The sequence below is a fragment of the Canis aureus genome, chromosome 1 (assembly GCF_053574225.1).
Source record: "Canis aureus isolate CA01 chromosome 1, VMU_Caureus_v.1.0, whole genome shotgun sequence".
Classification (NCBI taxonomy): domain Eukaryota; kingdom Metazoa; phylum Chordata; class Mammalia; order Carnivora; family Canidae; genus Canis; species Canis aureus.
Genome location: NC_135611.1, coordinates 70,785,454 through 70,810,603, shown reverse-complemented (window position 1 = coordinate 70,810,603; position 25,150 = coordinate 70,785,454). Strand labels below are relative to the sequence as shown.

At 38.7% G+C, this 25,150-nt stretch overlaps 1 protein-coding gene and 1 long non-coding RNA gene across 19 annotated transcripts in view; both read right to left on the bottom strand.

The window, feature by feature from the left end:
• CDC14B (cell division cycle 14B) overlaps positions 1–25,150 on the bottom strand; it is a 102,591-nt gene that overhangs the window by 66,183 nt on the left and 11,258 nt on the right. The window lies entirely within an intron of this gene.
• Positions 8,901–23,482, bottom strand: LOC144317327 (uncharacterized). Its single transcript, XR_013383295.1, has 2 exons — positions 22,291–23,482; positions 8,901–9,309 (listed from the first exon to the last, which is right to left on the bottom strand). It is a non-coding gene; the product is annotated as an uncharacterized LOC144317327 (long non-coding RNA).

Sequence of the window (25,150 nt, the reverse complement as noted above, 5' to 3'; positions counted from 1 at the left end):
AACTTCATTGTTGTCCTATTTTAAGAAATTGCCCCAGCCACCCAACATTCACAACCACCACCCTCATCAGTCAGCAGCCATCCTCACTAAGGCAAGATTCTCCACAATCAAAAAGATTTTGGGTCACTTAAATCTCAGATGATGGTTAGTATTTTTTAGCAATAAAGTATTTTTTAATTAAGGTATGCACATCGAGGGATCCCTGGGTGGCGCAGCGGTTTGGTGCCTGCCTTTGGCCCAGGGCGCGATCCTGGAGACCCGGGATTGAATCCCATGTCGGGCTCCAGGTGCATGGAGCCTGCTTCTCCCTCTGCCTGTGTCTCTGCCTCTCTCTCTCTCCATCATAAATAAATAAATAAATAAATAAATAAATAAATAAATAAATAAATATTTTTTAAAAAAGGTATGCACATCGGGATTTTTAGACGTAATGATATTGTACATTTAAGAGACTAGACTATAGTGCTAACATAACATTTATATGCACAGGAAACCAAAAGGTTCATTTGATTTGCTTTATTGTGATATTCACTGGGTTGCAGTGGTCTGGAACTGAACCTAAACATACCTCCAAACATCTCTGTGGTATGCTTGTAGAATTCATAGCAAAAAGCAATAAAAAGATGAACATGTTTCATGATTAAAGATATAACCTACCAAGAGATTACAATGATCACATCTTATGAAAATAGATATAAAATCTATAAAGCAAAACTAGTGAAAATAGGAGAAATTAATAAATCCATAATCATAAAACACTAACATACCTCCAAAAAATAATCATAAAACACTAACATACCTCCAAAAAATAAAATAAAATAACATACCTCCAAAAAATCAGAAGTTTGATCAGTAAATATAGAATACTGTTTCAACAGAGAATATAAACTTTTCAAATAGGATATACACTGAAGTCATCATGTATTAAGCTCAAAAGGAAATCACAAGAAATTCTGGAAAGAAGAACCATATATGCAGACCATACAATGACCAGAATACAATAATATTTGAAACTTCTTGATGAAAGGATAACACAAAAAATCTATTTCTAAATAACTTGCAACATAGAGAAATTAATGCAGAATTCAACACAAGTACTTTAAAATTAATGTAAGAATTCATACTAAAATCTGTGGAATATGGTTAAATAAAATTCCAAGCATTCAAGATTATAGCCATAATACAAACCATTTTAGGGACCCTGGGTGGCTCAGCGTTTGGGTGTCTGCCTTCAGCTCAGGGCATGATCTCAGGGCCCAGGGATCAAGTCCCACGGGCTCCCTGCATGGAGCCTGCTTCTCCCTCTATGTCTCTGCCTCACTCTGTGTGTCTTTCATGAATAAATAAACAAAACCTTTTTAAAAAAATACAAACCATTTTAGAAAACTGGCAGCATCTAGGAGCACCTGGGTGGCTCAGTCAGTTGGGTGTCCACAACTCTTGGTTTCAGCTTGGTGGTGGTCATGGGGTCATAGGGGATAGAGTCCCATGTTCAGGCTCTGCACTTGGTAGGGAGTCTGCTTGGGATTCTTTCCCCTCCCTCTCCCTCTTACCAGCACTCTCTCTCTCTCTTTCTCTCAAATAAATAAATCTTACAAAAAAAGAAAAGAAGGATGGGGCACCTAGGTGGCTCAGTCATTAAGCAACTAAGTCTTTAGTTCCACTCAGGTCAGATCTCAGGGTTTTAAGATGGAGCCCCACATCAGGCTCTACACTCTGCAGGGAGTGTCCTTGAAATTCTTTCCCTCTGCCCTCCCCCGCACTCTCTCTCTAAAATGGATAAATTCTTTAAAAAAAAACCTGGCAGTATCCATAAAAAATGAACACCACACATTTTATGATTTAGTACTTCCACTTCTAGATATATATAACAGAAACATATACATTCACTAAGAAATATCCAAAAAGAGGGTCATAGAATCATTTGAAAATAATGATCAAAACCAAAAACTGAAAACAAACCAATGTTCAGAAATACTAAGACTGAAACACTGATACTTGCTCACAATGGCATATTAAATAGCAATAAGAATGAATGAACTATGACCATGTACAATTATCACAGATGACCCTCACAAACATACTGTTTACTGAAAGGAGTCAGACATCAAAGAGTACATATAGTATGATTCCATTTATATAGATTTTAAAACCAGACAAATCTTTGGCAATAAAAAATTAGGATGTTTATCCTTGGAAGGGTTAGTGATTAGGAAAGGGCACAAAGGGGTAGTCTCTAGGGTGTGGTGATGTTCTGTTTCTCAGTCCATGTTCAGTTATTTACCCATGATGTACACAAGCTATCAAGTTGTTCATTTTGTGCACATTTCTGTGTATTACTATATACGTATATATGTATACGTAACATGAATATGTATATATGATTAAAATAAATAAGTTTAGTTATGTTATACTCAATAAAAAGTTATAATGTAGTAACTGTGGTCCACCAGCCTGGGTCACAATAGCAAGGAGATTTAGAACAGGTTTTACCTCACCAGTGATGGCTATGTGTCATGAACACAAAATATACCTTTGCTTGTTACATTCCACTAAGATTTTTGGAGTTGTAATCACAACATAACCTAGCCTATCCTGATACTTATCTTCAGATGTGTAAGAAAAGTGTTTAACTAAAACACAAAATGCAAAAGCTATAAAGAGAAAGGACTTGATAAATTTAAAAAAGACACCTTAACAATATTTTTTAGAAATGGAGTAGAGGGACAGAAGAATACTACAGCCAACCTGAAAAAACTCTCAACAAAATAAGTATATAATATTGGATTATCACCCTGCATATAAAATATGCACAAATACTGACATAAGCGATTAAATAAACAAACGCAGAAGAGACAAACCTTCCCTACAGAAGAATTCCAAATAAAATATGTAGGGGGCGCCTGGGTGGCTCAGTCAGTTAAGCATCTGCCTTGGCTGTGGGGTCATGACCCCAGCATCCTGGACCCAAGCCCTGCGGCGGGTTCTGTGCCTGGCGGGGAGTCTGCTTCTCCCTCTCCCTGCTCTTGCTCTCTCTCTTCCCCCCCTCAAATAAATAAATCCTTTTAAATAAATATGTAGATACATCCCTCTGAGAGGTGGAGCTTAACCTCTCCCCTCTTTGACTGTGTGCTGAACTTGGTGACTTGCTTCTAAAGAATACAGTATGGCAACTTTATAGGGGAGAAACCCGGCCAACACTACTGCAACCCAAGTGGTCATGAATAACCAGTGATGTCATATGGATTTCATGTGCCCCCGATATGATAAGAAGGGCACTTCACTGTGGTATTCATTTCCAAAACCCAGTCTAGTCATGAGAAAATATCAAACACAACTTAAAAACATTCTACTAAATCCCTGGCCAGGATTCCCCAAAACGGTCAAGGAAATTGTCCACAACCTTAGATGACTAAGAGGATGACACCAAAAACAATGTATCCTAGAATGAATCCTGAAATAGAAAATGGAAAATCTGTGGATACCTGAATCAAGTCTAGAGTATACTTAATAGCAACATACCAGTGTTGGTGTCTTACTGCACCACAGTAATTCATTCAGGATGACATAGTGACTAAACCGTGTCCCCCTAAAAGATGTATCTTGAAGCCCTAACCCCCAACAGGTCTGACTATACTGGATAGAGTCTTTAAGGAGATGATCAATAAAACTCATGTCCTTATAAGAAGTAGAAGAGGAAAAAAAAAAAAAAGAAGTAGAAGAGGGGCACCTGGATGGCTCAATCAGTTAAGCATCAGACTCTTGGTTTCAGCTCAGGTCATGATCTCAGGGTAGTGAGACTGAGCCCAGAGTTGGGTTCTGTGCTCAGTGCAGAGTCTGCTTGTCCCTCTCACCCTCTCCTCTCCCAACTCTCTCTCTCAAATAAAAATCTAAAAAAAAAAAAAAAAAGAAAGAAAAGAAAAGAAAGAAAGAAAAGAAAGAAAAGAAAGAAAAGAGAAGTGGAAGAAATACCAGATCTTTTTTCTCCCTGTGCACATACAGAGTAAAACCCACCTGAGGTCATACCAAGCCAGGAGGAGAGGCTTCACCCAAAACAACCCTAGTGGCACCTTAATCTTGGATCTTCCAACATCCAAAACTGTAAGAAAATACATTCTTGTTTAAACCACCCAATCTGTGTATTTATTTTGGCAGCCTGAGGTGACAAATGCTGAGGGTAACACTAAAGGAAACAGAAACTACTAAAGAGTATAAAGGAACTCTCTGTTACTATCTTTGCAATGTTTCTGTAAATCTAAAAAGTTATTTAAAAAAAAAAGCAACTGGGGATCCCTGGGTGGCTCAGCGGTTTAGCGCCTGCCTTCGGCCCGGGGTATGATCCTGGGGTCCTGGGATCAAGTCCCACGTTGGGCTTCCTACAGAGCCATTTTCTCCCTCTGCCTGTGTCTCTGCCTCTCTCTCTCTATCATTCATAAATAAATAAATAAATAAATAAATAAATAAATAAATAAATAAATAAATAAATAAATAAATCTTTAAAAAAAATAGAAAATGTAGTCTTCTGGGGAGTATGGAAGGGATGGGGGAGGGACCTTTCATCATCTTTCCAGATCACCTTCCTCTCAACCGGTGTGGCCTAATTCCCCGGTAATAAGTGCCATGAAACAACAGCTATTTTCAGCTATGACAAGATCTGCTGTCCCAGAGCCGACATCAGTTTAAATAAAGCATTAGTAACTAGCACTCTTAACTAGAAGAAAGAGTTAATAACTCCTGCCAGCTGCCTTTCACCGTCCTCTTTTTATCTTAGTCTATCCTTTGTCCTTGGGCTAGAGATTCACAACTGTTTGACTCTCTGTGCACTTTATGGGGACCACTAAGGGGTGGCAAAGATAAGACAGCTCTCTCTCTGGTCTTGAAATTTAAATCACTGGGAGTGGGGACAGGGAGTAGGTGAAGGGGAATAGCTTTAGCCCTCTGTCTCATGTGTTCTCTGGCTATGCGACAAAAAGCAAAATAGTTCTAGACTAGTTTTGTCTTTGAATGTTGTGTAATTACTCTTATATGACACTTCTAATGTATTTACGAAATTTATCAGAAGGTGCATTACACAGATGAATTCTTTTCTTGTCTTCTATAATGGCACTGGAATAATGTTAAATTTGCTTTCAAACTGCACAGACAAGGTCAAAATGTACACAATTTGGTTTAAGCTACACTGTGGGACAATCAGTTAATCTGCGGGCAATTGCTCCAATCAGAAACTCACACTCCCAAAGATGGACACGTTTAAAGCAGGAAAATCACATTCCAGAGATGATACAGCTTTTCTATTATCCGTATATCTGGAGAATTTATAATTAAAATACTGAATGCCAAGTGGTTTTTATTGGTAAAATCAGTAGCTTGCTAATCAAAATCACAGCTGTTAGAAAGGGCTCTCATTGGTGAAATGAATGGCTGTCCATATATGTAGATTGCATAATCTGTCTATAAAATATTTTAGACAAACAGGGCACCTAGGTAGCTCCATAAGTGTCCAACTCTTTGTTTCAGCTCAGGACATGATCTTGAGGTTGTGGGATAGATCTCCATGGCTCTCTGTGCTCACCACAGGAGTCTGTAGGTCCCTCTTCCCTCTGCTCCTCCCCTTGCTAGCGCTATCTCTAAAATAAATAAATCAAATCTTTAAAAAAAATATTTTAGACAGTTTATAAGAATAAAATGTGACTCTTATTTAGGGGTAGTTCTTAAGACTAAGATCCACATGTCTAAAGTGGCCCATGTCCAGCTACTAGCTGTGAGAATTTCTGGTTGAGTGGTGCCAACTATAAGGTTAACAGAATCCTATACCCGGAATATTGTCCTATCTGACTCAAGTGAACCAGTCATAAAATCAGGGCTCAGAATACCTAAAAATTCAGGAGCTAAGCCCATAGGAAAAGGTATATCATGATTTATGCCTGCTTGCTAAGAATACTTAGTAAATGATTGTTGTATAGAATTATTGTTATCTGAAACTAGTTTTCATTATAACCCCATCTACCTCAAGTTTTCTTGCAGTTATTGTTCTATATGAAAAAGTCCTGGGATCCCTGGGTGGCGCAGCGGTTTAGCGCCTGCCTTTGGCCCAGGGCGCGATCCTGGAGACTCGGGATCGAATCCCACGTCAGGCTCCCGGTGCATGGAGCCTGCTTCTCCCTCTGCCTGTGTCTCTGCCTCTCTCTCTCAACTGTGTGCCTATCATAAATAAATAATTAAAAAAAAATAAAAAATAAAAAATAAGAAAAAGTCCTAAGAGCTGTGCATGACCAAACTGGCTCAGATCAGTTTTCATCAGTACAATAAAAAAGTTAGATTAGATCTGGCATCACTAATGTGTCCTAAAATATTTGGATCGTAGTTATGGAAGTAAGACACAAGCCAGAGAAAGGGAGTCACACTGAAATAAAGCAGTCAACTTCAGCAGACAGATATTTTTCTAGGATCCTCAGCTAAGAACTTTGATAGATAAATTCTAATTTATTTACCTAAATAACTATTTCAAAGGGGAGGGGGGAGACGGCCATAGCCCGTCTCATCTCAAATTTCTTGGCAGTGAATGTAAAAGACTTACTTTAATGAGTATTTTTAATATAATTGTCTTATCAGAAGCAAATTCTTATTCATAATACTCATTATCTACAACAGTATTTCAAGACCCTCCTAACAATATCTGGGACAAATCACAATTCTAGGCCACTAGTCCTACCAACAAGTAATTAAAACATCAAAGGGAGGTCTTTAAAACTTATGCCAATTTGGCTATGGTTTTTAAGAAAATGGTGTAGAGAGGATTCTGAGTACACATTAAATTTTTTTAAGGAAAATTTGAAGGCATTTTATGAAAGAAGTTACAGGAATGGCCTATAAGCTCATGAAAAAGGCATTCAAATATGGGAAATGCAAACTGAAACTATACTGAAATACCTACACCCACTAGAATGCCTACAATTAAAATAACACCACCAGGGGCACCTGGTTGGCTCAATTAGTAGAGCCTGCAAATCTTGATCTAAGGGTTGTGAGGGGGATCCCTGGGTGGCTCAGCAGTTTATTGCCTGTCTTTAGTCCAGGGCGTGGTCCTGGAGTCCCAGGATCAAATCCCACATCAGGCTCCCTGCAAAGGGCCTGCTTCTCCCTTTGCCTGTGTCTCTGCCTCTCCCTCTCTGTGTCTCTTATGAATAAATAAAATCTTAGAAAAAAAAAAAATGAGGGTTGTGAGTTCAAGCTCCCCAATGGGTGTAGAAATAAACTAAAATGTCAAAAAAAAAAAAAAAAAGATGACAACACCAATTGCTGTGGAAGATACAGAGCAATTAGAACTCTCCAACACTGCTAATGGGAATTTTAAATGGTGGTAAGACAAAGGACATATACTTACCCTATGACCCAGCCAACCTACTCCTAAGCATATACTCAAGAGAAGTACAGTGTGTCTACAAAAAGACTGTACAGGAATTATCTGTAGCAGCTTTACAAGAGGCCCAAACTGGAACAATGAGAAATGTCCACCAACAGGTGAGTGGATACACTCACATATACAGATTGCTGTATATTCATGCAACTGAACGCTACTCAGCAAAAACAAAAGAATGAAGTGTTGATACACAAAATAAAATGGATGTGTCTCTGAAGCACTATGCTGAGCAAAAGAAGACAGACACAACAGTTCACACTACAGGATTCCAGATATGTAAATTCCAAGAGCAGAGAGAAACTAATGTCACTGACAGAAACCAGAACAGTGGGTACTTGGGCTAAGAGGGAGTTGACTGGAATGGGGCCCAGAGAGAACAGTGGTGCACAGGGGTATATAGTTGTTAAACTTCAAATTGTACACATAAGTCTGTGCAGTCTACCGTATATAAGTTATACTGGGGAAGCAAAAAGAATCTTAACTGGTACACATTCATGAAAAGATTACAGAATAAGTATTTTGTATAGAATACAATTAAGAATTACCTTGACCTAATTAAGTATATAGCCTAGACCATGAATAACAAATTACAATGCAAAAAAAAAAAAAAAAAAAAAACCTACCAGAAAAGATAATGTGACCAGTAGAAAGATTGTTGACATGTAAATATTTTTATTCTTCCTCAATCTGTAAAAGACTTTATTAAAAAAAAAATTTTTAAGCAGTTCCTCAGGTCCCAAAATCTATAATTCCTATAAATCTATATTTCCTAATTCACAGATACAGGGCCTCTTTTTTTTTAAGATTTTATTTATTTATTCATGACAGACATATATAGAGAGGCAGAGACATAGGCAGAGAGAGAAGCAGGCTCCATGCAGGGAGCCTGACATGGGACTCGATCCCAGATCTCCAGGATCACACCCTGGGCTAAAGGTGGCACTAAACCGCTGGGCCACTGGGGCCGCCCAGGGCCTCTCTTTTAATAGAAAGAATATCTGCCATTCTTTACATTCCATCGAACACATTATTTACTAAAGTACTCTGGATTGAAAATACGGAGAACAGTAACGATCCAACACTGCTACACCACCTACAACATTGCTGCCCAACAGAACTTTCTGCAATGATGGAAACATGTGGCATTTACAAACATGGTTAGTGGTTACTATAACACAGACTTAGAGGAAATTAGTCCATCAGTTTCTAATCTATACATTCTGACAAGTGGATACTGAGAAACAAAAGGCCTCCACAAAAGCAAGGAAGGTATGGCTTTCCTTCTGCTTTTAGGACCTTTGCTTCCAAGAGTCCTCATCTGAACACCAATCCTCAGGGCACAACTGTGATTTTCTCAGGGGTTTGGAGAGAATATGAGCACCTGCAGTCAGAAACACATCCTACCTAGTAGGACAGTGCCTACCACTGTGCTTAGTCAATGCCTGTTTAAGAAACCAATTTAATAAATGGAAGAAGATCAGACAGGGCCAAAGGAAAGTCATTTATTGATTACATCCTGGCTACATACTTTATACATATTATCTCACTTTATTTTTCACCATAGTCCATGATACAGGTATTGTCATCCCCATTTTACAGATTGCCATCCCCATTTTACATTTTGCACTTCCTTCCAGTGCAAGGAAGAATAAGTAACTTGCAGAGCTCATGACAGTGGGGGTAAAATAAAGCTTTTAACAAATATAACCATTTAATTCATATATAAAGTAGCATACAGGGTTGCCTGGGTGGCTCAGTCAGTTAAGCGTCTGCCGTTGACTCAGGTCCTGGGATCAAGCCCTGCATCCGGTTCCCTGCTCCTTCTCCTTCAGCCATTCCCTTTGCTTGTGCTCTCTAGCTTTCTCTAGCTCTCTGTCAAATAATGAAACCTTTTTAAAAAATAAAATAAAATTAAGTAACATATATATCAGTAATTGCCATATAGCATTTTTTTAAACACCTCCTATTTCTCATTATTATTTTGCAGTCTGGCTTCCAGGAATGTCTATGGAAAAATAATTAAGTGGCTCAAGTAGATGACTTCCAAAACTGCTCATTTTATATGATATCTTTCAAATTTTAGTATTTTAATATTTTTTTCAAAAGGAAAGAAGGACCAAAAACCCTGAAATCTGCACCATAGAGATAAAGTAGAGATACTTTATTTGAGCTTTTCCAGGCTCAATTCCCTTCAAAGCTTGTTTCTTTCAGGGGAGCTATGACACCAGAACACACACACTGGGGGGTCCAGAAGGAGCTCTCGAAGCAGCACAGCTTTGTGGAAATCTAAGAAAGAGATGTGGGATGTTCACTGAAAGCCCTCTATTAACCCAGCCACAAAACGTTATTCAGCAAAGGAGCATTCTATCTTGCTTACAGGTCGTTTTATGACACAACAGATTTTCACAACAGTAACATTTAGCTCTCTGTAACAGCCCTACATGAAACAGTAAACCCAAAGATTTTAAGAGAAATTTATTTATACTTTGAATTTGAGGAGGAAATAGCTCTTGCTAAGTTTAACATAATTTTGAGGTGGTTTTCTCTATGTTCTTAAAGCTTTTTATTTTTTAAAGGAAGTTTTAGAAGTCATTAAATATCCAGGAATTTAATGTCAACACTGAATTATAATTATTATCTGCTTTACAACAATGTGATTTTTTTGTTTGTTTGTTTGTTTGTTAAGATTTATTTGAGAGATAAAGAGCAAGCAGGAGGTGGGGCAGAGGGAGAGAAACTCAAGCAGAATCCTCATGGAGCAGTAGCCATAATGCAGGCCACAACCCTGAGATCATGACCTAAGCCAAAAACAAGAGTTAGTGGCTTAACAACTAAGCCACCCATGTGCCTCCAAAATGTGACAGATTGTTAACTATGAAGCAGCTTTATGTTTTACAATATTACTTAAATACTTGTAATTGAAAAATACTGCCTGAAGGCAGAAGTGAAATCTTCCTGTTGAAAAAAAACCATAAAGTATAAAGTTGTTAATAAAATTTATACCTGGTAAGTATATTTTATTATCTTTTTTATTTAAGTTGAATAGATACGTGTAAGTATTCTGTTAATGCTTAATTACACATTCTCAATTTTCCTCAACAATTCTAATTTCAAATATTCTGTTCTATGCCTAAAAGTAATCCTTATATTTATCAGATGGACTTATTTGCTTAAGATACAAGTAAAACATTCTCTGAAATCTGTACTCTTGATCTGCAAGAGCCTAATATATTCCAGAGGACTACACACACAAATAATAATATTAAGTTCAGTCAACAAATAGAAAAAGATATGAACCGTGTGTGTGTGTGTGTGTGTGTGTGTGTGTGTGTGTGTGTGTTTGTGTCTGATCAAAAACAGCTTAACTTAGGGGCACTGGCCCGCTCAGTCAGAAGAGCATGCGTCTCTTGCCCTCAAGGTTGTGAGTTTGAGCCCCATACTGGGTGTAGAGATTACTAAAAATAAACAATTTTGAAAAAGACCTCATTAATATTTATAATCGATCAAATATATATATTTTAAAAAGCAACATAAAATTTACTATCTTAACCATTTTTAGGTGTGATGTTGCCTATATATACATTGTGGTGAAAACAGATCTGGAGAAGTTATTCATCTTGAAAACCTGAAACTCTGTGTCTACTGGAACAGCAACTGCCTTCTTCCACCTCCCCAGAGGGCAACCACCATTTACTTACTGTTTCCAAGAGTTTGACTGCTTTAGATACTATGTAGAATCATACAATATTTTTCATTTTGTGATTGCTTCATTTTACTTAGGCATAATGTTCTCAAGGTTCATCAATATTTTTGGATTGCCTTTAAGACTAAATAATATCCCACTTTATGTATACACCACATTTTCTTTATCCATTCACTTGTTACGGACATTTAGGTTGCTTTCACCTCATGGCTACTATGAAAAATGCAGTGAACGTAGGTATGTTAGCTCTTTGAGATCTTGTTTTCAGTTCTTTTAAATATATACTCAAAAGTGACATTGCTGAAACAATCACATAGTAGTTCTAATTTCACTTTTTAAAAGCCGTCATATAGTTTTTCATAGTGACTGCAGCATTTTACATTCCCACGAACAATGCACAAAGGTTCTAGGGATTCCTGGGTGGCTCAGTTGGTTAAACATCTGACTCTTGATTTCAGCTGATCTGAGAGTCATGAGTTCAAGCCCTTCATTGGGCTCCGTGCCTGTGTAGAGTCTACATTTAAAAAGCAAACAGGGATCCCTGGGTGGCGCAGCGGTTTGGCGCCTGTCTTTGGCCCAGGGCGCGATCCTGGAGAACCGGGATCGAATCCCACGTCGGGCTCCCGGTGCATGGAGCCTGCTTCTCCATCTGCCTGTGTCTCTACCTCTCTCTCTCTCTCTCTCTCTCTCTCTCTCTCTGTGACTATCATAAATAAATAAAAATTAATGAAAATTTTTAAAAAATGAAAAAAATAAAATAAAAAGCAAACAAATACCAAACATCTATGAGAAAAAATGGATGGTGGGGCATTACCAACACTTTCATCATTAAAAAATTTTGAGGACCTCAAAAAGCGCACTTAAAAAAAAAAAGGACACAGAAGATTCTAATTTCTGGGACACCTGGTGGCTCAGTGGTTGAGGGTCTGTCTTTGGTCCAGGTAATGATCCCAGGGTCCTGGGATGGAGTTCCACATGGTGCTCCCCAGGGCGGCAGTGGGGGTAGGGTGGGCGCTGCTTCTGGGGGTAGGGTGGGCGCTGCTTCTCCCCCTGACTGTGTCTCTCATGAATAAATATTTTTCTTTAAAAAAAGATTCTAATTTCTCCAAGTCTCACCAACACTTATTTTGTTTTTTTCTTTTTTTTTTTATAGTGCCCAACCTAACAGGTATAAAGTAGCAACTTATTGTGGTTTTGATTTACATTTCTCTAATATTAGTGATGTTAAGCATTTTTTCATATGCTTGTGTGAGATGACAGAAAATATATATATTGGTCTCTGCCCCCAGTTCCTGAATCCTAAAACCTTTGTAATTTCCTAAGTTCTAAGAACACTTGGAATATCTTTTTTCTAATATTTGGTCTGATTCTGAATTTCTAGAAATTTCCTGGGTGATAGGAGTGTCTTTTGTTCTATGAGATGACACTGGTGGGCCCCTGGATCAGGGCTGGTCACCAGAAAGAGCAAGCTATATTACAAGCTTAGAATTTTCAGCCCTGCCCTGAATTCTCTAGAGGAAAGGAGCTAGAAATGGGAGTTGATAAATTGATCATGCCTACGTGAGGAAGCCTGCATAAAAATCCCAGTAGTATGGGTTTTAGGGAGATTCTAGGTTGGTGAACAAATAGAGGTACTAGGAGAATAGTGGGTCCAGAGCAGGCATGGAAGCTCCATCCCATCCCACATACCTTGCTCTATCTTTTCCATCTGGATATTCATCTGTATCCTATCATATTATTTTTTACAATAAACTGGTAAACAGTAAGTAAGCTGTTTACCTAAATTCTATAAGCCTTTCTAGCAAGTAATCATACCTGAACAGGAGTCCTGAGAACCTGATTTACAGACAATCAATCAAAAGTACAGGTAACAACTTGGATTTGTGATTAGTATCTGAAGTCGGGGAGGGCAGTCATGTGGGGCTGAGCCCTTCATCTGTGAGATTTGATGCTATCTCCAGGTTGAGAGAGTCAGAATTAAGTTAAATTATGGGATCCCTGGGTGACTCAGGGGTTTAGCACCTGCCTTCGGCCCAGGGCATGATCCTGGAGTCCCGGGATCAAGTCCCAAATCGGGCTCCCTGCAAGGAGCCTGCTTCTCCCTCTGCCTGTGTCTCTGCCTCTCTCTCACTCTCTCTCGGTATCTCTCAGGAATGAATAAATAAAATCTTAAAAAAAAAAAGAAAGAATTAAATTATAGGACATTCAGCTAGTGTCACAGAATTGCTTGGTATGGGGGAAATCCCCGCATACTTGGTAACCAGAAGTATCAGAAGTAACATGTTCTGTGTAAGAATATAAAGAACACACAGGAGGGAAACCCGAAAGGCCTATTTCTAATATAGCTTATTGGCTCTTTGTCTTCTTTGGAGAAATGTCTGTGCAAGTCTTTTGCCCATATTTTAGTTGGATTTTTTTTTCTGGATTTTTTTGTTGTTATTGTTGAGTTGTAGTTCTTTACAGAAGTTCTTTATACACTGTGGATAAACAACTCCTTAATTTATCAGATACATGGCTTGCATACATTTTTCTCATTCCACAGGTTGCAGTGTCCTTTGATGTGCAAAATTTTTTATGTCTAATATACTCCCATTTGTCTACTCTTGCTTTTTTTTGGCTGTGCTTTTGGTGCCATATCCATGAAATCACTGCCAAATCTAGTATCTTGAAATTTTTCCCCTGTATTTTCCTCTAAGAGTTTTCTTTTCTGGTTTTACATTTAATCTTTAATCCATTTTGGGTTAATTTTTGTACATGATGTAAGGTAAGAATCCAACTTCATTCTTTTGCATGTGGATATAGTTTTCCCAACACCATTAATTGAAGAGCCTCTCCTTTCACCATAGTGTAGCCCTGGCAGTTTTGTCAAAGATCATTTGACTGTACACATAGGGTTTAGTCTGTTGAGCTCTAGTCTGTCCCATTGGTGTATGTCTTTCTTTATGACAGTACCATACTGTTTTGTAGCTTTGTAATATGCTTTGAAATCAGAAGTGTGAGGCCTCCAACCTACATCTTTCTCAAGATTGTTTTACGGAGATCCTTTGAGATTCCACAGGAATCTTAGAATTTTCTTCTATTTCTGCTAAATATACCATTGGGATTTTGATAGACATTGTATAAAATCTGTAGATCACTCTGGGTAGTATGGACATCTTAACAATATTAAGTCTTCCAATCCACAAGCACGGAATGTCTTTCCACTTATTTTGTGTCTTTAATTTCTTACAGCAGTGCAAAACTAAGTTTTTAAAAGGCCATTTTGCTTCTCAAGCAAATTCCTATTCATTTATCAAACAAAGAAATCTATGGTCATCATTAGTTATACTAACTTACTCAACAGAGTTCAAAAAAGGTAGTCAGTAAAGCTAATAATAGTCTCATTTACAAGAGCTGTAAGATAAAATACCAACATGATCAGAACAATCAATTCCTGGGGCACCTGGGTGGCTCAGTGGGTTAAGAGTCTGCCTTTGGCTCAGGTCATGATCCGGGAGTCCAGGGATTGAGCCCTGAGTCAGGCTCCCTGCTCAGCAGGAGGTCTGCTTCTCCCTCTCCCTCTGCTCCTTTCTCCCCCACCCGTTTGTGCTCATCCTCTCTCTCTCTCTCAAAAAATAAATAAAATCTTTAAATGAAAAAAAGAGGGATGCCTGGGTGGCTCAGTGGTTGAACATCTGCCTTTGACTCAGGTTGTGCTCCTGGGGTCCTGGAATTGAGTCCCACACTGGGCTCCCTGCAGGGAGCCTGCTTCTCCCTCTGCCCATGTCTCTGCAGTGGTTGAGCGTGTGCCTTTGGCTCAGGGCATGATCCCAGGATTTTGGGATCAAGTCCCACATCAGGCTCCCTACAGGGAGCCTGCTTCACCCTCTGCTTGTGTTTCTACCTTTCTCTGTGTCTCTCATGAATAAATAAAATCTTAAAAAAGAAAAAAAGGCCCAATTCAAGCTTTTCTGAAGACAAAGACTATAATCTATAAAATGAGGAACACACTGCATGGAATTAATGGGAAATAATAGAAGAAAACATTAGTGAACTGTAAGGCACATTAGTGAACCTATCCCAAAGAAACAGAGAAAAAAAAAATTCCTCCCAAACGAAAAGAGATCAGTGAGCTATGGACAGTGTAAATGGCCTAATATACAAGTAATTATATATTATGGAAGTGGGGCAGGCAGAAAAAAAATTTTTTTAAAGATTTTACTTATTTATTCATGAGAGACACAGAGAGAGAGGCAGAGACACAGGCAGAAGGAGAAGCAAGCTTCATGCAGGGAGCCTGATATGGGACTTGATCCCGGGTGTCCAGGATCACGCCCTGGGCTGAAGGCGGCGCTAAACTGCTGAGGCACCCAGACTGCCCAGGCAGAAAAAATATTTTAAAAAATAATGGCTGAAAACTTTTTAAATCAATGAACTCTATAAACCCACAGATCCAAATTCAATGAATCCTAAGCACAAGAAACAAAAAGCTACACTGTAAGCAAATTGCCCAAAAGCAGTGATAAGGAGAAAATCTTGAAGCAGCCAAAGAGAAAAGTACATAATACTCAGAGAAACAAAGAAAAGGATATCAGATTTCTTGTTGGAACCAATTTAAATGATAACACACACACACACACACACAAAATGATAACACAAGACAGCAACATCTTCAAAGTACTGAAATTAAAAAGAAAATGCCGACCTTGAAATCTATACTAAGCAAAAATCTATCAAAAATGAAGACATAGGGGATCCCTGGGTGGCGCAGCGGTTTGGCGCCTGCCTTTGGCCCAGGGCGCGATCCTGGAGGCCCGGGATCGAGTCCCACGTCGGGCTCCCGGTGCATGGAGCCTGCTTCTCCCTCTGCCTGTGTCTCTGCCTCATTCTCTCTCTCTCTGTGACTATAATAAATAAATAAATAATTAAAAAAAAAATGAAGACATAATGAAGATATTTTTAGATATTCAAAAGATGAAAGAGTTCATCACTAGCAGACCTGCACTAAATAATGTTACCAAAAAAAATAAAAAATAAAAAAATAAAATTCCTTCAGGCAGAATGCACGAGAACAATAGCTTAAGGGCCAAGACAGGAGAAATAGAAACACATAGGAAGCCTTAAGAGAAAAGATCATCAGGTTCACCTATAAACTTAGCATGGTAAGCACACATTACCACCACAACTGTAAGGAAATTAAAAAGTAAATGACAAATAGAAAATTCATTTGTAAATCCTAACACAAAATAACTTCCCTAATGTTTTTTTTTTCTCTAATGTTTAAAGAGCCTAAAGCAATGCATATAAATTGGAAATAGCAAACAGCCAATAAATAAATGGATGAAGAATATTTATGCCCAGTTTTTTGAAATTCAGCCTGTGCTCATTAATGAAAAACTACATTGAGACTATAATTTTCCACCTCTCAGAGTGGCAAAAATCCAAAAATTTGGTAACTCACTCTGTTGGTGAACTTTTAAACAAGTTCTCTTATACACTGAAGGTGGGATTATAAATGGGTATAGCTTCTACCAAAATTACAAATGGATATACCTCTAACTCAGCAATTCACTTTGAAAAGTCCTTTCTATACACATCTGTTCATATGACATATGTAACAGGTTATTCAAAACAGCATTATTTTTTATAGCTAAAGACTGAAAGCAATCCTAAGGAGTATGAATAAGGGCTTAAAGACCTTACGTGCATTATAAAGTGAAAATCTGTGCATCTATAAATATGAATGAGAAAGTCTCTACAAAATAAAATTGAAAGATCTCCAAGATATATCACATTCCATCAATTCTAAGATGTATATTTTTTCACATTTGAAAATCTCTGAAATTATTCTGTAGCTTAAGATCTGTGACTTAGGTTATAATTGGCAGCATGTCTCCTTTCTTTGAAGTACTTAATATATTCTCTTGTGTTTTAGAATCACGGACATGTGGTGTCAGTAGAGACCAGCAAGGTGCAGAACCATGTGTAGAATATGCTTTTAGTTCAAAAACAATCTATTAAATGCAATATAGTATTCTGGCTTGTAGCCTGGAACAGAAAAAAAAAAAAAAAAAAAAGATGTTTATGTGGGGAAATCCAAATAAAGTCTGGAGTTTAGTGAATAGTTCACATCAATGGTGATTTCTTGGTGTTGACAAATGTCCTGGGGTAATGAAAAGTAGCATCAGGGAAATGGGGAAGGCATATACAGGAGCCTTCTAAAATCTTAAATTATTCCACCATAAAAAAGTTTGTTGAAATAGTAATTTTTAAAATGATCTATTTTTTTGCATTTTTAAAAACTCAAGGCAAACCTAACAAACTAAAACCTCTGGGGAAAGGCAGTGTGAGGAGAAGTAGACAAATATAGACCGAGAGAGAGGAGCCACAGAGAGGGGCCAGTGGAAGACTGCTCACTTTATACTGTGTCAGAACCATGTAACTGTATTTACCTATCCAAGTATCAAGTTTAAAAATTATAAGGGGCACCTGGGTGGCTCAGTGGGTTAAGCATCTGCCTTCAGCTCAGGTCGTGATCCCAGGGTCCTGGAATCAGGTGGACATCAGGCTCCCGGCTCAGTGGGGAGTCTGCTTCTCCCTCCTTCTGCTCTTGTGCATGTGTGCACTCACTCTTTCTCTCTCCTTCCCTCTCTCTCTCCCCCTCTCTCAGATAAATAAGTAAAATCTAAAAAAAAAAAAAAAAAATTTTGAAAACAGAAGTACCACATTACTGGCTATCTACCTAAAGAATATAAAACACTAAGTCAAAGGGATATATGCACCCCTGTGTTTACTGCAGCAAAATCTACAACAGCCAAATGATGGAAGCAGCCTAAGTGTCCACTGACTGATGAACAGATAAAGAATATATGATATGTGAATGATGGAATAATATTACTCAGCCACAAAAAAGAATGAAATCTTGCCATTTGCAACAACATGGATGGATCTAGAGTATAAGGCTAAGCAAAATAAGTCAGAGAAAAACAAACACCATATTTTACTCATATGCGGAATTTAGGAAACGAAACAAACTAAGAGAAAAAAAGATACAAACCAAGAAACTGACTCTTAACTATAGAGAACAGGTGGTTACCAGAGGGGAGATGGCGGGGGTGCAGAGAAGGGGGCAAAATAGGTGAAGGAGGTTGAGAGTATACTTATGCTTTCAGGTTTTTTTAAACATTTTTTTCATTAGGCTACACACCCAACAATGGCCTTGAACTCACAACCACACAATCTAACGCTGCGTGTTCTACCCACTGAGCCAGCCGAGCACCCCAAGAGTACAGCCCTGAGTAATATATGAAACTGTTCAATCACTGTATTGTACACCTGAAACTAGTAGAACACTGCATGTTAACTCTACTGGAATTAAAATTTTTAAAAATACATATGTATTTACCTGATTTTAATAAAGTAACAGGGACAAGAAAAAAATAAAAATAAAAACTATAGAGTGCCTGGGTGGCTCAGTGGGTTAAGCATCTGCCTTTGGCTCAGGTCATGAGCCCAGGGTCCTGGGATCCAGTCCTGAGTCAGGCTCCTTACTCAGTGGGGAGTTCTCTCCATCCCCTGCCCCTCTGCCTGCTCGTGCATGGATGCTCACTCTCTCTCTCTCAATAATTAAAATCTGAAAAATAAAAAAATTAAAATAAAATAAAAACCATAAGAAGGTACTATATGAGGGGCAGAGAGGATAAAGAGGTTATTCTAAATAGAGCTTATATTTACAACCTAGAGGCCATGACAAGAATCCATGACTTGGCTGTGGAAGGTCTACAATCTAAAATTCTCCACCCATTGGGGGGATCCCTGGGTGGCGCAGCGGTTTGGCGCCTGCCTTTGGCCCAGGGCGCGATCCTGGAGACCCAGGATCGAATCCCACATCGGGCTTCCGGTGCATGGAGCCTGCTTCTCCCTCTGCCTGTGTCTCTGCCTCTCTCTCTCTGTAACTATCATAAATAAATAAAAATTAAAAAAAAAAATTCTCCACCCAATTTTATGTAAATGAATTCATGGACATTTTCCTCAGTAGAGGGACATATATCCATCCGTACACTAGAATAATATGCATCCATATATATCTCTAAATATACATTTAGACACATATTTATGACAATGAAAGATTCCAGTATACTATATCAAGTAGAAAAAAGTAACAAAAAGTATTTATAGTGTTTATTTTGTTAATGTAAAAACATCTCTTTATAGAGATGTCTATGTATATAAATATGCACTGAACAATCTAAAAGGCTAAATGTGGTAACCATTAATGCTGTTCCTCACCAAATATTTCTGGCTTGCTGCCTAACAGACACATTCCTGCTCCTCTGTGGTTGGGTGGGAACTTGTGATTAATTCTGGCCACAGAGTTATGAGTGGAAACAACCATTAATTATGGATTCAAGACCCTCCACAGGCACTTTTTCCTCTAACATAGGCACCAACAATATCAGAGATGATTGTTGCTCATAGGCCTAAGTCCCCAAGCAATTACAATAAGCAGAAGCCCCTGCTGACCCACAGTGGATTTGAAAGAGATTTAAATTTTTGTTTTAACCTGCTGTGATTAAGGAGGGAGAGGGAGGGTTGTCATTATAGTAAAACCAAGTCTAAACTAACTGATAAAGAGAAAACATCCTTGCAAGTAGGATCTCTGACGATTTCTGTGTCATCTTTTTAAAAAAAAAAAAAACAGCACCTCAGAACTCTAACACTGATTTCCCCTCAGGTCATGGTCTCAGGGTCCTGGGATAGAGCCCCAAGTAGGGCTCTGTGCTTAGTGGGTTATCCTGCTTAGGAGTCTCTCTCAACCTCTCCTTCTGCCCCTCCCCCTACTCACTCTCGGGCATGTGTGCTCTCTCCCTCTCTCTCTAAAATAAATACATAAATCTTTTTTAAAAAAATAAAAATAGGGCAGCCTGGGTGGCTCAGCAGTTTAGCGATGCCTTCAGCCCAGGGCGTGATTCTGGAGACCAAGGATTGAGTCCCACGTCGGGCTTCCTGCATGGAGCCTGCTTCTCCCTCTGCCTGTGTCTCTGCCTCTCTCTCTCTCTCTCTCTGTCTCTCATGAATAAATAAATAAAATCTTAAAAAAATAAAAAATAAATAAAAATAATAAAAATAATGAGCACTTGTATCTTAGAAACTTTATTTTGGGATAGAAGAGAGGCACAAGTCTTAGCATGGGCCATAGCATCAAGCAGACACTGACTACTCAGAGATTATTATCAGCAAATCTCAATCTAGAGCAAGCTGAAAGCATCCTCATTAGGATCCTTCAGCTTTCTTTGTTTCATTCCATGCTCACTGAGCAATCTAACAGTAGTGAAAAAAGAACAGAATCATGAGAATAAACTGCTGTATTTTGCATGAGAGGATACAAACATGCATACATCTGTACATACATATATATGTTTGTGAATACACAGAAAATCTCTGTAAGACATAGAAAAGGTTATGTCCATTCATTCTGAAAAGAGAAGATAAGTAGGTGACAAAGAAAAGTGAGAGCTTACTCTGTGCCATTTATTCTTTTATTTTTTTTTAAGATTTTATTTATTTATTCATGAGAGACACAGAGAGAGAGGCAGAGACGCAGGCAGAGGGAGAAGCATAAGCACATTCCCTGCAGGGAGCCCGTGGGACTCGATCCCAGGACCCCAGGATCACGACTTGAGCCAAAGGCAGATGCTCAACCACTAAGCCACCCCGGTATCCCTGTATCTTTATTTTTTTAAGGATTTTATTTTATTTTATTTTATTTTATTTTTTATTTATTTATGATAATCACACAGAGAGAGAGAGAGAGAGAGGCAGAGACACAGGCAGAGGGAGAAGCAGGCTCCATGCACCGGGAGCCCGATGTGGGACTCGATCCCGGGTCTCCAGGATCGCGCCCTGGGCCAAAGGCAGGCGCTAAACCGCTGCGCCACCCAGGGATCCCCTAAGGATTTTATTTTTAAGTAATCTCTATAGCCCATGTAGGGCTCAAACTCATGACCCTGCGATTGAGTCACATGTTCCACTGAGTCAGCCAGGTACCCCTGTTTTATAACTTTAAGTTCTGAATTAAGCACATGCACTATCTATTTAAAAAAGATAAAAGAAAAGCTTTAAGAAAAACACAAGCAACTCTAAGTGAAGAGATAGAGTGTTATTTAGTGGGTCATATTTCAAAAATATAGAAAGCCTACTAAAGCGGCTTGCATGGACCAATGATGAATGCATCATGAACCCAGAATCATAAAAGCACCTCAATAGCATGGAACATGATTAAAGGGCAAGAAAGATGACGAGTACTACTTTCTCAAATAAGTTCTAGGAACTGCCAACTGATATTCAAGAAAACGAAGAAAAATTATTTCCACTGCTTCAAGGCTTTTATTACTGAATCTCGATCCCATTTGAAAGCTTCAGCATTGTTAGCAATATGACTTATTTTTTCTCCTCCATTAAGAAAAACAGACTGGGGGATCCCTGGGTGGCCAGGAGTTTAGCGCCTGCCTTTGGCCCAGGGCACCGTCCTGGAGTCCCAGGATCGAGGTCCGCGTCAGGCTCCCGGCATAGAGCCTGCTTCTCCCTCTGCCTGTGTGTCTCTGCCTCCCCCACACCCCCTTGGTATGTCTATCATGAATAAATAAATAAAATCTTAAAAAAAAAAAGAACAACAGACTGAATTGTTGTTTCCAAAGAAAAATCAAAAGGTATTGAACAAGGCTTTAATAATATGGGAAAAGTGAGCACCTGGATGGCTCAGTCTGTTAAGCAACTTGATTTCTGCTCAGGTCACGACCTCAGGGTCTGTAGACAGCATCACCTGGGTGGCATGGAGCCTGCTTAATATTCTCGCTGTCCCTGCTTGTGTGCCCCTCTCTCAATTTCTCTCTTTCTCTCAAGGAAAAAAAAAGACCACAATAAACCTCCCATACATATATTACTTTAATTAATTAGTAAATAAATAAAAATGGGGAAAGAATCTCAAAAGGTAGGAAAAGAACACTTACACCATATATAGTAAACTGTGATTTCTCTAATTTATATCTGTGTAATATTTTGTATACATGATACACAAGTTACCAACTCTTGAACAATTAAATTAGTATATACTTATTCATCTTGAAATTCCCAAAAGAACCTAATACTTGTTATCTGGCCTTATTAGAAATAAATGACATAGGGGCACCTGCTGGCTCAGCTGGAAGAGCTTGTGACTCTTGATCTTGGTTGGGGTCATGAGTTCAAGCCCCAAGTTAGGTGTAGAAATTACTTAAATAAATGGAAACTTTAAAAATAAATAAATAAATAAATGACATAAGGTAGTTGACTCCACATTTTTACACAAACTTCATTTAGCTGGGGATGAGGAGTTTCTGGAAACGGAACTGCACAGAAACTGCAGAGTCTCCATGGAGATTCAGTCCTGGCATTCTACATTGGCAACGGCTCAGCTCTTCCAGCTACTTCACATTCACTGAAGTCAGAACTGTCTCTGGCCATAATTCTTCTAGGTGCTAATCACACAGTTGTTAGTCAAACATCCAAACTACAGTGTTTGTAAAGCCTTTCGTTAAAAAAAAAAAAAAAAAAATCACAACTTCCAATCATCCTTAATTGCGGGCTGATCTTTACCTAGTTTCCTTAAACAATTCCTTCCAAAGGTCTCTAAGCTTACATTTTAAACATCCAGCTCTCCCACTGCTTCTAACAAACCCACCCTGTCCCATGCATATGGTTTCTCAACATTTGATATCAAAAATATCCCATATCCCACCAGGACACAACAGAGTGACAATAATGTACTCAACTCAGGATAATAGGTGAGAACTAGCCAAGAACTTAAAAAATAGCACGAGGAGCACACAGAAAAATATTAACAACACCCTAACTGCCTCTGGAGGCACACTGTAAGAGTTCTTACCAGCAGCACTTTCCAATTGCACCAACATCTCTTTGAGGGCTTTCTCTAGACAACAGGCCCTATTTTGGCCATCCTCACAGCACTTCAAAACTATCACTCACTCAGCCTTAAGTTCCTGATTAAAAAATATCCCAAGCCCCCTCAACCCTCATTCGTTCTATACGTACTGCTGTCAGATTTCCCCTATGGGATCAAACTCCAGTTAGCACAGAAGTAACCTGCCTCATAATCAGCATCCTTTCTCACTCATAACCCTCTCACGTCCCCACTCCCCTTGGAGAGTTTTCTGGGATCCTATCCCAAAGAAAGGACTTAGTTGGAATCCTTGATTCAGTCTGTGCTGGGGAAGCCAAAACAAGACAATGGCCACAGTTTTATATATGCCTATATATTCTTAGTAAAATTATTCTGAAAACAATCTAATTACAAAAAAACAGCATTGCACAGGGTTATGTTAAATGAGGTGTGTAATAGGTACACAAAAAAATTGACATTATTTAAAAATTACTTTTGGGGCATAAAACAACAAAACTTAGTAATCCTATTCATAAATATAATAAGAATAACATTTGTTTTCTGACCACTTTAAAATAAAGCCCTTGGGATCCCTGGGTGGCTCAGCAGTTTGATGCCTGCCTTCGGCCTGGGGCATGATCCTGGAGTCCCACATCGGTCTCCCTGCATGGAGCCTGCTTCTCCCTTTGCCTGTGTCTCTGCCTCTGTCTCTCTCTGTCTCTCAAAAATAAATAGATAAAATCTTTAAAAGATAAAAATAAAAATAAATAAATAAAAATAAAGCCCTTAATCCAAAGCTTTTATTTGGGGAAAAAAAAATGCTTATTGCTTAGCCTTCAAAAAACCCCAACACTGTTATTTTGGAAATTCCTAAAAGTATCACATTACCAAAAGAAAAAAGACTCCTCCTCTTTTGGAGGAAATTCCCATTGCTGGTGGGAATGTAAATTGGTGTAGCCCCTGCAGAAAACAGTATGGACGTTCCTCAAAAAATTAAAAATAGGTGATCCCTGGGTGGCTCAGCGGTTTGGCGCCTGCTTTTGGCCCACGGCATGATTCTGAAGTCCCGGGATCAGGTCCCGCATCAGGCTCCCTGCACAGAGCCTGCTTCTCCCTCTGCCTGTGTCTCTGCCTCTAACTCTTTCTGCGTCTCTCATAAATAAATAAATAAAATCTTTTTTAAAAAAATAGAATATATGATCCAGCAATTCCAATACTGGATATGTACCCAAAGAAAATGAAAATATGAGTTTGAAAAGATATATGCACCTCTATGTTTATTGTAGCATTATTTACAATAGCAAAGATATGGAAGCAACCTGCACATCCATCATCCATAGACAAAGAAATAAGGAAGATGTGGTGTGGGTGTGTGTGTAAAAATATATGCATGTACATACAGTGGAATATTACACAGCCATAAAAAAGAGAGGGGATTCCTGGGTGGCTCAGCAGTTTAGTGCCTGCCCTCGACCCAGGGCGTGATCCTGGAATCCTGGGATTGAGTCCCGCATCAGGCTCCCTGCATGGAGCCTGCTTCTCCCTCTGCCCCCCCTCCAACCCCCATCTCTTATGAATAAATAAAATCTTTAAATAATAATAAAAAAAAAAAGAAATGAGAGTGCCATTTGGTACAATGTTGATGGACCTAGAGGGCACTATGCTAAGTGAAACAAGTCAGACTGAGAAAGACAAATACTATATGATTTCACTCATAAGTGGAATCTGAAAAACAAAATGAATAAACAAACACAAAGCAGAATTAGACCTGTAAATACTGAGAACAACTGTGATGGTTGCCAGAGGGGAAATGGGGAGGGAAGTAGGTGGATGGGCAAAATGTGTGAAGGTGAGTGTGAGATACAGGTTCCAGAACAATAAACAAGTCACAGGGATGAAAGGTACGTCACAGGGAATACAATCAATGGTACTGTACAGCCTCGTATGATGACAGATGGTGGCAACCCTTGTGGTGAATATAGCACAAGGCAGAGAACTGTTGAATCACTGCATGTGTCCTGCACATCAAACAGATGTAACATTGTGGGTCAACTATACTTCAAGTAAAAAAGAAAGAAAAAATTAAAAAGAAAAAGAAAAACATTCCTTT